The sequence below is a fragment of the Perognathus longimembris genome, chromosome 19 (genome assembly GCF_023159225.1).
Source record: "Perognathus longimembris pacificus isolate PPM17 chromosome 19, ASM2315922v1, whole genome shotgun sequence".
NCBI classification, from domain to species: Eukaryota; Metazoa; Chordata; class Mammalia; order Rodentia; family Heteromyidae; genus Perognathus; species Perognathus longimembris.
The window spans coordinates 39,256,967-39,271,640 of NC_063179.1; the positions used below are offsets into that span (position 1 = coordinate 39,256,967).

Consider the following 14,674-nt stretch of genomic DNA (forward strand, 5'->3'; position numbering starts at 1 on the left):
GATTCTGCAAGCTTAAACACGTTCGGTATAAATCAAATAATATCCACATGGAAAAGATTGCTTGTCTCTAATAGAAAACAAAACAACACATGCTCAAACAGCAAGCATTTGAATATATCTCAGAAATCTGCCTTCTCAGAGAATTGGAGCTCACTCAGAGAAATTGAAAAATCTGCCGTAGACTGCCTTTCAACAGAAATGTGCATTCACCATTACATTTCCTCTGAAACTGCAACAATTTTGTTAATTTCTTTTTGCCAGGGGTGTGAATTTTAAAGTGTCTTTTTCTTTGATTTGTCACAAGCTGGTACCATTTTTGTTCTGAAATATACTGATGACTTGAAAATTTACTTAAAGGCCAACTCTACCATGAGCCCTATATTATCACAAACTACTTTGGAAACAATTACATGCAGTGACTAAAATGGAAATGACAAAGTAGAGAATGCATAGGGTTACTTCCCCTGCCATGTATTCACTACCTTACAGATGCAACTGTCACATCTTTGTACATCACCTTGACAACAAAATTAAATGTAAAAAAGAAAAGCTTCAACAATTAGTCTTGGAGATGGACTTCTGGACTCATCACATCAACTGATAGGGAGCTCACCACCTTGAAGTGGTGAGGACGAGCAAGCTTGTCCTAACAAGTCTAGCAAGCAAATTAAAACTGTCCTTCTCACATTTTTTCTCTTATTAGTTCTTATTAGTCTGTTTTAGTGTTAGCTTTGCCCATATGACCTCCCTTCAGACATACAAAAGTACAAGTGATAACCCCCAGAACTTTTTAATTCACCCACTTTGCTTCATGGATTTACTTCAGCTTCATGGATTTCAAGATACTTGGTTGACAGTTTTCAGAGATACAAAAAAGGCTCTAACTTCTATCAGCTGGATATTGAAGGTGTTATGCCTAGATATAATAGACACTTAGGGGAAAAGGATTGAATACAGATGCAAAGTGTGCTAGCTCACATTTATCTTGCTCATTTCCATCTGTTTTTCCAAGTACCCATTGTTATTTTAGTGCTGGGTCATTGAATCCATAATATCTAAGGCTGAAAATAGCAAAAGTTGGGCATCAGACTCAGAATTAAAACTTTTGCTGCTGTATTAAAACACAAATGAATTCTAAAACAAACAGAACATTTTGTTCAACTATTACTACTTCATAAGGGCTATTTAAAAATTAACCAATGTCGTCTTCCTCCTCTTCTTCCACTGTTTCTGCTTTTCTCTCTCTCTCTCTCTGTCTCTCTCTCTCTCTCTCACACACACACACACACACACACACTCCATCTTATTCATCGATTTACATATGTAGAATTTCTGTAGTTTTTTTTATAAAGTTGAATGGTAATAGGAAAGCCACTTTCATTTTAAAACACTTGCATATATACCTTACTGTACAGTTCATATATTTATGCATGAATAAGAAATTCACCCACTAACCACACAAGTTGTGCAATTAACACTGAAAACAAATAATCCCATAGGAAAGCATACTCCTGACCTTGATCCTGAGTTCACCATTTTAATACTATATCCTAGTGCTAAAGCTTTCCCTAACCATCCTGCAGAATAAATGACAACAAGTGAAATTGTTTACATATGTAATAAACTGGACACTGGGTTAGTGAAAAAAGAAAGGCTAGAAAAGAAGCAAAGGAGCTCATCATAGCCAAACTCAACCCAGATTTTTTTTTTTTTTTTTTTTTTTTTTTGGCCAGTCCTGGGCCTTGGACTCAGGGCCTGAGCACTGTCCCTGGCTTCTTCCCGCTCAAGGCTAGCACTCTGCCACTTGAGCCACAGCGCCACTTCTGGCCGTTTTTCTGTATATGTGGTGCTGGGGAATCGAACCTAGGGCCTCGTGTATCCGAGGCAGGCACTCTTGCCACTAGGCTATATCCCCAGCCCCCAACCCAGATTTTTTTACACTTTTTTTTTTTTTTTTTTTTTTTTTTTGGCCAGTCCTGGGCCTTGGACTCAGGGCCTAAGCACTGTCCCTGGCTTCTTCCCGCTCAAGGCTAGCACTCTGCCACTTGAGCCACAGCGCCGCTTCTGGCCGTTTTCTGTATATGTGGTGCTGGGGAATCGAACCTAGGGCCTCGTGTATCCGAGGGAGGCACTCTTGCCACTAGGCTATATCCCCAGCCCTACACTATTTTTTTTAACTTCAAAAATGTGCAAGTAGTGTAAAATTTGGCTATTAAAGTGTGCCAGCCTTGGGGCTGCCGTGCACACTCACTTGCACAATCCTGGAAAATCAGAATCAGTCTTGGAGTGAAGCATGAAGTTTGAGATGAGCCTGAGGGTGTTAATGACGTGCTGGAAAATAGAATCTGACTCTGGGAAACCTTGTGGTCCGTTCAACCTGTCCTGCAATCAAGGTGGATGGAGGGAGTTCCATATGGTGGTAGATACTCAGCTACATAGAGCAAAGCAAAGACTACAGGTGTTCTCTCTGGGTGCAGCAGCTTCTCTTGGTGGTGTCTTAAGCATTTGCCCCTAATGATCAGAAAACGTTGTAGAAGGCCTCTTGTGTGCTATAGGCCTGTCATGTATGTGACATATGGTGTCATATCAACAACAGAGATGGTATTGGCAGATGAAGAAGCCATGTTAGAGGGGTACATTATTGTGTCATGAGTACAGTGAGAAAACTACTACTGTGAAAAATGTCAGAGAAGGATGGTCATTGAACATATTGCTCTGACAACAGTACCAGGGAAAGAATGGAAGTCAGAGAGCCACATTGGCCAGTTCCAGAAAACACCTTTAAAGTGGACAATGTAAAGGCACTGTGTGGAGTTGTGTAGTACACAGCAAAAATGTCCACAGATGGTTACTCTGTATGTTGTCCTTATTTCTGATACATGGAGCTTGCATATGCTGTATTAGCTCCTCGATCCTGAGGCTCAGGGTGGTTAACTATCCTTCACAGGGGTATTTGCTAGCTTCCATGAATGAATTGATCACAGAAACCCCATAAAAATGTCAACCTTTCTAAAAGGAAATAAGGAGAGAAACGAGAGGTGTTCACTGATAAAATGAGTTTAAAGTATTTCTTTTAGGTAGATTGAAGCATATAATATTTTTAAGTAGATGCAGTATATAATCCTTTGAGTAAATTCCTTAGTGAAGCTTTCTTCAAAAATCAGATAGACATGATTTCAAAGCTAGAATTCCCCTTTACAGGTTAGATCACTTCTAACTAGACTTCTCATAATACATACTACCAATAGTATTTCACAACAGTTTTCTTTCCTTCGCACAAGTTAAAGTTTGGTTAATAATCTGATACCTTTAAGGTAACTAGCCAAAAGCCTCCATTGTTCATAAGCTATTATTTTTAATATATACATATACATATATATATATGGCTTACAAATTTACTTTAGAACAAAAAAAAATTCCTGAAGCTATAGAAGTAAGGTTTGTTCTGATTTTTTGGTAGGGTCTGGTTATATTTGAACAGTAAAAGTATTTTTCAAAAAGATATAAATAATGACCTTCCAAGAATCCTTACCCTTTTAACAATATAAAATATAATCTACACAGAATCATTTCAAGGAAGTGAGCATCTAGTTTAATAAAAGTAATGAAGAGGAGACATAATCCAGGAGACATAATCACCACTTCTCATATTCTTAATCCAGAACTTTGGAAATTGAGCTTCCAAGATTAGAACAACTATAAAATAGTACTGCTATATGAAACAGGACTTTTTATCTCAGCCTAGAAAATTTAGAAGTCCTCAACTAACGTTCAGAGATAAAAACTATTGATTTATTTATTTGTTATTTGTTTTTTGCATGAGGGAACAGTAAAGCTAAGGTTTGGTTTGGTTTTGCTTTTTGAAGCAAAATAATTCCCAACATGACTTTCTATTCTTTCCAAAGATCTTAAATAAATTACAATGTCTTGAACATATCCCACACCAATTAATTCTAAGTCTCTGGAGATGAGTCCCAAATGTAGTGTTATTTAAAACACCCTGGGTGACTCCAAGGTACAAAGAATTGAAGCAAATACACTCTGCTTTACAGGAAAAACAGGAGCTGTGAATATCTAAGATAGAAGACTCTTGAGAATTCAGAATGGAAAGGTACCTTGAGAGGCCCTTTTGTTTATTCTGATTTCTAGACAGAAAATTCGTTATTAAGAAATTACACATTATTTTAAAAATTAGAATTATTTTATTAAAATTAGAAAATTTATTATTAAAGATAAAATCTATCCAAGGGAATGCAATGCTATAAGAAACCAAGATGAACAATGACTATTTTGTGGTAACACTGAAATGAAGTTAGAGCTGACATAGTATGATGCTAGGAGTATGAAAGCTGCCATTTGTTTTGAATAAGAAATACAAGTCTGAAACTACAATGCCAATATAAGAAATCTACAAGTAATTATGCAAATTGGGGCTTACTCAGTATACTGAAAACAGTGCTACTCTGGAGATTTTCAAGACTAGACAGTTGTTTATAGTACACTTCAATATTGTACCTAAGATATTAAATTTGCCTTTTTTGTATAAATATGTAGAAATGCATTACAGAATCTTTAAGAAAAGAAAAATGTAGTTTTAAAAGTTATATCATGATAATCTCAGAAGAGAAAAATAAATTCTATAAAACAGAATAACCAGTGTGTGATGAAGAGGATGGGGTAGGGCTCAGCTTTTTTCCTTCCGGGACATGAACATAGTGAATGACTTAAAGATCGACTTTCAGAGCTTCACACCATTCTTGCCAGCTAGTGGAGCTATTGCCATGAACTGCCAGAGGACAGCTCTGGATGCAGCTTTCATTTTACATTACACATTATAGCTTTCATATTACAATATACATTATAGCTTATAATAGATATGTTCAAGGAGATGTTTACTTATAAATTTTAAAAGCTATTTTACTATTTTAGCTCATTAGAACTTGTGGAATAACATGAAAACATTTTCATGTTTATCTTTGATATTGAAACTTTCAAATAACTCAACAGTTTAAAACTTGGACATTTTTTCCTTCATCCAATTTCAGGCTCATGTTATAATTAATCAAAGCAGCTTAAAGTTTCATTCACACACACACACACAAAAAATAACATGTTGGATGAAGAAAAATGTCTTATGTTGCCCCAAAACATTTTTATTAACAGAATATTACTCTCCACACTTGTATTTTTTTAAGATTATATTTTAGTACAAGGTTTAATTAAGAAAGAAATAGTAGCCAGGTGCTAGTGCTTCATGTCTGTAATCCTAGTTATCAGAAAGTTTGAATTAAGAGGATTGCAGTTCAAAGTCATCCAAGGAAGGAAAGTCCATGAGACTCTTATCTTCAATTAATAATCAAAAGGCAAGAAGTGGAGCTGTGTCTCAACTGACAGCTTTGTCAGTTGCCCTAAGCAAAATTAAATAAATAAATAAATAAAAATCTCAGGGACATTACCCAGACCCTGGGTTCAAACCCTAGTTCTAGCACACACCCACAGAAAGAGAGGAAGGCTGGGAGGGAGGGAAGGAGGGAGGAAAAAAGCCCTCCTGTTTTGTATAAAAGACCAGTATTTTTGGTAATAAAATCAAGATGAACTGCACTGTATTATCAATGACAAAATATATTCTGCATTTCTGACTTTTCGAAATATAAGAACCACTTTTCTTTCTACTCTAAGAAAAACCACCTAATAGCTTTTCAAAATATTCCATATAATATTTTAAGCATTTTAAAATGAGAATTTAAAAGAAAAGAATTTAAGTGAGTTAGTACTTTGATTTTGTTCCCAAAAAAATAGGTGCGATGTTTTACATTTTTTTAGTCTTCATTCCTCATGTGATATGCCCTGAGTTCACACATACCAAAAGAATAGGTTAGCAATTCATTTTTTAAAAAAGATTATAGGAAAAACCTGGCAGAGATCTATGAGGCTTTCAAGCTGCATTTGATAACATGATTTTCTGTCAAGTGGGCACTGACTTTTTCAGGAACTCTCGCAACTCTCTGAAAAGATAAAGCAGAGCTGAAGCAATAATACCTTTTTATGAACTTTCAAGGCAAAATCTCTCAAGCATTGTGTTTTCCCAAGTTTAGTTGTTATTAATTTTAGGGAATCTTACTTTTGTGAACATTTACCGTTAGAATGATATTCATTTAACTATTGACTTATAAATCTCCCTATAAATTAAAAAAATAGAAAATCTCTAAATAACCTAGTAAGTAATACTAGTTCATAGAATGAATTATAACCAAGTCATTCTAATCATTTTTTAAATTTCAGAATTTTTATTTGATATGGCTATTACTGCTCTTACTTTGCCTTGTCTGAGCTATACTGACAAGGTCAGTTTATTCAATAACAAGCTTTAATTATGATTTTAACCCTACATGGGTTGTTTTTTCCTTCATTCCTTATTTTTTTAGAAGACTGTTAATAAATGATCCCTTTGGTATTTCCAGAAGAGAATTCACTAGTCAATTCCAACCAACACTGCTGAAACCAGTCCAGTACTGCTGAACATTGACAAACAACACAAGTGGCTCTCCTGTCTGTTATACCAAACTGGCATGCCCCATGTATTTCTAACTATATAATATATATATACACACACATATATATGTATATTTGAAAATATATATATATATATTTGAAGAAAACATTTGGGAATAAACTTTAGTTATATCTGGAAAATATTTTCTGAATACTTTTTAGCATCATTAAAAGTAGTTGAGGTTGTAAGTGGTTAAATATTAAAGTTGTTCATCCTTTCAATGTTATAAAAGGGGATTTAAAATTGAGATATATTGATAGATCCACAGGGAGTAGATGATTTTTTAAAAGAGCTATCTTAGAAAGCAATTTGAATATTTTTATATAAATGACTACTGAGATAAAATTTTTGAATTGTCTTACAGCTTTGTAATCTATGAAATATATGCATTTTAAAATATCACATAATTACCCCGTAAATATGTACAGTCATTGTGTTTCCATTAAATATATATTATGGCTAAGTTTATTCCTGGTGGATCATTGTCCTAATATAAAAACAAAAAATCATAAAATTTAAAAAAAAACATAAGGATAACTGTATAACAAATAAATTCTTAGATATAGCTCAAAACATAAGCAACAAAAATAACAATAAGTAAATTGAACACTAAAATAGAAAAATGTATGCAAAACCTATTTGTAAACTAAATAAAAACATAGAAAATATGGAACATATAGAATGAGAAAATATGAAATACCTAATGAGATTATTCCCAGAATATATAAAGAACTCTTAGTTAATAACAAGACAAGGATGTTCGTTTTTTAAATGGGTCAAGAGTGGGAATAGACATTTCTTCAAAACTATATACAAATGGCCAAGAAGGATGTGAAAACACGTTTAACATCATCTGACAAAAGGGTACAGAAATAAAAGCCACAGAAAATTCAAATGTACCAGGATGGCAACTAACCAATTAATAGGAAAATAAACCTTGCTGATGGGAATGTAAAATGATGTAACTTAATGTAAAAACAATTTGGAGGTTCCCTCAAAAGCTAACTGTTCATTCCATGTGAAAATGACTATGATTCTACACTCCCTCTGCATGCATAACCAAAAGAACTGAAAGTAGGACTTCAAATAACCTGTATACAAAAGTTTACTATAGCTTTAGTCGTAATAGCAAAAAGGTAGGAAAACCCCACGTTTCTTTCCATCAGCAAAATGTGGCATATAGATAACAAGGAGTAATAGCCAGCAAAGGAAGGAAGTACATACCACAATGTGAATGAATCTTGAGAAGATACTAAAAGAACTAAGCCAGCCCCCAAATGGCAGGTGTTCCACAATCCCACTGTGGACCTGGCAAGTGCTGAGAGAAGGAAAGTGCGTTAGAGCAAGATCTGCCGAGGGGGAGAGGTATAGGGAGCAAATGTGTCATGGCTACAGTTTCTGTTTGGAATAATGAGAAATAATGGAATATACAGTGCTAATGGTTGCACAGCCGTGGGGTGTAATTGATGCCACTGAGTAAGTTGTGTATTTAGAAATGGTTGCAATGGCAAGCCTTTACCATGGTGCCAGTGGCTCACACTTGTAATCTTAGCTACTCAAGAAAATGAGATCTGGAAGGTTACTGTTTAAGGCCAGCCTTGGCTGAAGAGACTTCAAGATTCCATCTCTAACCAGCAAAACGTTGGACTGGAGGTGTGCCTCAAGTGGTAGAGCATTAGCTGTGAGCAAGCAAACAAAGCAAGAGAGAGTCCCTAAATTCAAGTCCCAGTGCTGGCACTAAAAGGGAAAAAAATGAAAATCTTTCTCATATAGTTCACATAGTAACAATACTTTTTAGAAAGTATCGCCCTTTTTTTTTTTTTTTTTGTCAGTTGCGGGGCTTGATCTCCGGGCCTGGGCACTGTCTCTGAGGTCTTTTGTGCAAGGCTAGTGCTCTACTACTTTGAGCCACCAGTGTCACTTCTAGTTTTCTGTGGGTTAATTGGAGATAAATGACTCCCAAACTTTTCTGCCTGGGCTGGCTTTGAATTGTGATCCTGAGATCTCAGACTTCTGAATAGCTAGTATTACGAGTGTAAGCCACTAGTTCCTGCCTTAAGATACAGCATTTCTTGGGGCTGGGAATGTGGCTTAGCGGGAGAGTGCTTGCCTAACACACATGAAGCCCTGGGTTTGATTCCTCAGCATTGCATAGACAGAAAAAGATGGAAGTGGTGCTGTGGCTCAAGTGGTAGAGTGATAGCCTTGAGCAAAAGGAAGCCAGGGGCAGTGCTCAGGCCCTGAGTTCAAGGCCCAGGACTGGCAAAATAAAAAAAAAGATGTAACATTTCTTACCTGGCTACAGAACCCAAACATATAAAAATTTATTATTTTTCCTGGTAACTTTAGAAATTATTTTGAAATTTGCACGGGTGTTCCAGAGTGGTAAGTAATCTATCATACCTTTCAATATCCAATATAAAGATTAATTTTTGCAGCATTAATAGTTCACACTCTGGGGGCCTAAAGACATGAGAGATAAAGGAATGACATTTACAGTCTACTTGCATTAACTTTCAAGTATAATACAGCAAGTCTATACCTATTTGTGACTATAAATATATTACTCCACCTCTGCTAAGACCTACTTATATCAATCAGCATTTGACAGAACACAATTCTTATGTAATATGAAGAATATATGCAGTAATACACTGTACTTTAACCTTTGTCTCATAACATATTAACAAGAGGACATATATCTCCTTTTTAGTACTGGTTTTAGGACTCTGAATAAAGCTGTCATAAGTTCTTTTTTTTTAAATAAGGACTACAAAATGCTTTCCAGATATATTCAGTTCCTGCTGAAAATACATTTGAAAGGCTTGATTTGGCACCTTCTCCAAAGTAGGCTAATTATTTATCCTATTCACTAAAGTCCTTATACACAGGCCCTTGTCCATTCATCCAGCAAGTATATTGAGTATCCACTGCAAGAGCAGTGCAAGCTAAGAGCAAATGAGATAACTATGGATATTCTTTCTCTGAAAGGAACTTCATAATAAGAACTCACCTTATGATCTTTGATGGTGGAAATTATTTTAAGCTGAATTTTGTTTTAAAAAATAAAGAGCTATTGCTTTATTTCCTAATAGGAAAAAATGTTTGAAATTGTTTTCACAAAATAGAATATAGAAAGGAACAAATGTTTGGGTTCTGGAGGGCTAGTAGTTAATTGTAATTGTGTGTGTGTGTGTGTGTGTGTGTGTGTGTGTGTGTTATACATGTACATATATGTATATGAGTGCAACTTGAGGAGTTTTCTTCCCAGGTCTTTCTTGCTTTTGATTTCACTGCAATTAATTTCTTCAAGAGTTTTTTGTTTTATGGAGAAAACTAGTCAGATTTAATTTCAATTTTTATCACCTATTTCATGAAAAGTTTGTATTTTACTTTAGTAGTAGTAGTAGTCAGAACTCATAGTAACATTGAAATAATTTTCTCTTAACTGCTAAGTCATGTTGCATGTCATCCTAAACTTTAGGACACATGATGACAGAGCATCCTCTGTTTGGTACCTTGTTGGTTGTTGTGGTCAAGGAAGAGAGAGACCCCTATGTCATCTTAGACTGATAAATGCTTCTACCCAGAAACAACACATTATATTCACTAGTAAATTTTCTAATTGAGTCTCATAGAGCGCAAAATACAAATAAACAATGTCCTAAGTATAACATCACTAAGAAAATTATAGTTCATTTGAAAGAGGAAAATGTATAAAAATCATCAAAACGACTCAAGAAATGGAAAACGTGAATATTGTCTGAGTATTACCACAGAATCCAAGTCTTCAGATTCCTTTGAGTGTAGTTTCCACTATAGTGTGCTTCTTTTTCCCCATAGCAATCAATGAGAAACACACATCTCGTGATTCGTTATTGTGCTCTTTACTTCAAATTAGCATAACAAAAATGTTTAAAAATGGGTACTTTTTAAACTTTGTATTAATATCAAATAATAATTACCAGACAAAAAATAAGCAGTAGGTTTTGTTGAGTGTATAAAAGTCAATTCCTAGTGCATTAACTACAATACAGATCTCATTCTGGAATGATCTACTGAGGGTGTGTGTGTGTGTGTGTGTGTGTGTTCGTAGTTACAATGTCTTAGGTATGCTGTTCCTTGACTATGCATGGAGCAATCATTGGTTTCTGTGGAAACAAAATAATATTTGTCATTATTAAAATTGTTTGTGTCCTTCAGAAGCTGAACCTACCAAGACAAATCCTTTTCTTACTATGTAATTTTCTTAGAAAAGGGAAGCTAACTTTAAATAGTAAATATATTGTCTATGAGGATGAATATTTTTAATGTTTGAGAAACAATTCTACAATAAGAGTTTCTTTTAGATAGGCATATTCTTAAAATATTATTTAATTTTCATCCAATAAAATATAGGATATATATTCTCCATAATGTTTAATGAATTCTCTAGTTTTGGTATACAACCGTGAAACTATTGTCAATCTACTTATAGTTAAATGATTTAGGAAAATTAACGCATACTTGAAGGAAACAGTCATATAGTCAATTTTTGAACAAAGAATATAGTATGATTGCTGACTTATTCAGAAAAAAATCAACACAGTTTGAAAAGCAAGCACTGGCAAGAAAAGAGAGCTTCTTTCTTATATTTTAACTACTAAAATTAATAATTAAAAGAATAAAATTTATCTCTTATTAAACATTTACTTAGGCTAGGCATGTATTTTACATGTATTAATTCATTTAAGTCTCATAATAGCATAATTTTCTTATCATCACTTTGTAGTGGAGTAGTCTGGTAATTTTTGTAATGTGATTATTGGTCCAGTGCATAACAACATCTATGATAGGTTTCTCTTTTAAACTGATCTTGATTAGAAATTGTAATCATCCCATGACATGTACAAGGTTTTGAAAGTCCAAAACTTGTAAATATCCATTCAATTCCTCTTATAAAAATTAGCAGAAATTAACCATGCAGCGGTCAATATCAATTGGTAAAAACTTGTTACCTAAACCAGGGTGGGTCAGCATCGCCTTCTGGAATTCCACCAGTGTCTTTCTCCTTGCTGCCTTTTTCTTCCATCTGCCCTAAGTAAATCAGCCTTAACCAAGTTACCATTAGAGTAGAAATAATTATGCCAGGGTAAGAATGAATTGTAGCTTTCAAGAGAAAACAGCAGGTGTGATCACCATACTCAGGTGTCAATTATCTTTTGTGCCTGTCTCTACCGTTTTCTGCAATTTGGACATGAATACTATTACAGTTAATACTTTAACTCCTTTAGTTGGACAGCTGAAACTTTGATGAATATCAGACCTATGCATAATCCTTTTTGGCAGAAGAAAATCATTATGTGTGTGTTTGTATATCGGTGTGTGTGTGTGTGTGTGTGTATGCTTGCACACACCATGTACTGGGGCTTGAAATCAGGGCATTTTACTCTCCCTTAGCATTTCCCCTGAAGGTTGGCCCTCTACCATTTAAGCCACACCTCCACATACAGCCTTTTGCTGGAGATAAGAGACTCTTCAATTTCTGCCATGGCTGGTTTTGAACAATCCTCCGAACCTAATCATCCTGAGTAGCTTGGTATACAGATGTAAGCCACCAATGCATGGCAAAAATAACAAATTTTTAATAATAATAATTTCCACTAACATTATGTAGTACCTACCCTATGTTTGGGAAGAAACTTTTGTAAGGTATAGAAAATATTTTTGAGAACATTTGGCTCAATATAGTTGAGAATATTTAAATGTGAAAAACATTCCCTTCCCATTTCACTTATCTCATACAAAAATACTGACTACAGTTTTGAAAATAGTAGGTAGTCCAGAAAAGCTGTTGAGATTGAAATTCCTTTACCTGGTGCTTTCCCAAGTAGAATGTCCAAAGCTCCATTAGAATGTGGGAAGACATTTATGTTTATCTAAGCATAAGAAAAATTAAGCTTTTGTAATATTTAGTCAGGCGTAGTATATTCTCATGTTGGGGTGGTTATGTGGTATCAGCTGAGGAAAAACTGGGAGTTTGACAGCACTGAAGGGCCTACTTCCTTAGTCTGTCTCTTTCCCACATCGCAGAATATGGAAATTTACAAATGCTTGGTTAAGCAAGTAATATCTACTTTTAGCTAAACTTTCAACACAAACGGATTTAAGAAAAATTTAGGTAAAGAAATCAGTTTGAAGATAATACTGTTTTGTTTTTTGCTAGTCCTGGGCCTGAGCACTGCCCCTGGCTTCTTCCCGCTCAAGGCTAGCACTCTGCCACTTGAGCCAGAGCACCACTTCTGGTTTTTTTTCTGTATATGTGGTGCTGAAGAATCAAACCCAGGGTTTCGATCATGCTAGGCAAGCACTCTACCACTAAGCCACAGTCTCAGCCCAGTAATATTGTTTAAAAAAACAGAGCAGAGATCTGAGGATCATGGTTCTAAGGCAGAAAGCCCATGAGATTCTTATTTCCAATTAATTACAAAAAAAAAAAGACCAGAATATCAAAAAGCAAAAACAAACCGTGGAAGTGGAGCTGTAGTTCAAGTGGTAGAGCACTCATCCTCTGGCCCTGAGTTCAAGCTCCAGCACCTAAACAAAAAGAAAGAAAGGAAGAAAGGGAGAGAGGGGGGAGGGAAGGAGGGAAAGGGAAGGGAGGGAGGAAGGAAAGAAGGAAAAAATAGCAGAGCAAAGACAGAAACAGAAAGGAGCTAACAAATCATCCTAATTTAAGCCTTCTGTAAGCTATAAAGATAATTAAAAATCAATATGAACTTAGGTAAAAACATTAGAAATTATCCAGTGATACTCACTAGGTGCTAGGTTGGAAATTAACTTACAACTTGGGGAGGGGGAAGGAGTGAAAGGAAATGGGGGAGGGGGTAAAACAGGTCAAAAATGCACTCATTACTTTGCTTATGTAAATGTAACCCCTCTGAGTATCACCTTTACAATAAAATTTAAACAAATAAAAACATTAGAAATTATCAAAAACCTATGTGATATTTAGCTGCCTAATTCATTCTAAAGCACTATTTCTTCTTTATCTTGTCCTTTTCATGTTTTAATTTAAACAAGTTTGCTGTTTATGTTTCCAAATAGTATTATCCTGATTGAACAGGTTTGACTTTGACATTAACCACAATGATACCCAGGTAAATGTAACCCATCTGTCTGAATAAACAGCCTGACCTCGAGAGTAACATTTAACATCTCTCAGTTTCAAAAGGAATTATTCGGAATTTGCTTGGAGGTAGAGCTCCACAAAATCTTTATCACCAGAGTTGCCAGAAAGTACCAGGATTATATATTTTCTGCTTATTTTATGTGCTATGCCTATCTCTAACAATAAAAATACTTAAGAGTAGGTAATAGATAAACAGCAAAAGATTATCAACCACTAAGAGGTTGAATTCATTTTGTAGATACTTTGTATTTCACATCTTCCAACCAACAAAAGAAGTTTGACAGTGGATATATTTATGCTCAGGATCAAAATAATTACATTTATGAACACAAAGAAAAATTAATGTTTCATAGAATATATTATTTCTCACAAATACAACAAGAAACTCCTTATGAGATTTGCTTTTTATATACCCATCTAGCAGGTTGTTATCCAGATAGACCCATTGTTTGTGCTATTTGAAAATCAAAGCCAATGTCTGGAAATGAGTATTGTTATGCTTGCCCAGCATATATTCAATGCTAAAACAAGAGATACTTTTGTCATGGAACTTTATTCAAGTACCTGAATTTCTCAAAGCATTAAAAAGCCAGTGACTAGAAGTTACAAATAGTACTTATAAGAGCAATTGTATAATGATTAATAACTGAAAATTGAATGTAGAAAATGTTTCATGTGAAAATAATTACAAGGAATCCTCAAAAGTAGTGATCAGATGGCCTGTATGAGAAATTTGAGAGTGAAAGACCTGGATAATTTAGCTCAAGGTAGTAATAATGCTAGGTTTGTCTACTGCCTCTACCTTTACCATATCAAACCAGAAGGTATTTTTGATAGCTCGAGAATACAGTCACAAGTTTAGTGCATATCCTACAAAATTCAGAAAAGGGAAGGAAGTGGTAGATTGGGAGGGGTGAGTGAGAATGTTGAAAGAGGTGACATTAATCAAG

At 34.9% G+C, this 14,674-nt stretch overlaps 1 protein-coding gene across 1 annotated transcript in view; it reads left to right on the forward strand.

The window, feature by feature from the left end:
* Positions 1-14,674, forward strand: part of Rnf180 (ring finger protein 180) — a 106,504-nt gene that overhangs the window by 90,500 nt on the left and 1,330 nt on the right. The gene's annotated exons all lie outside the window — the stretch shown is intronic.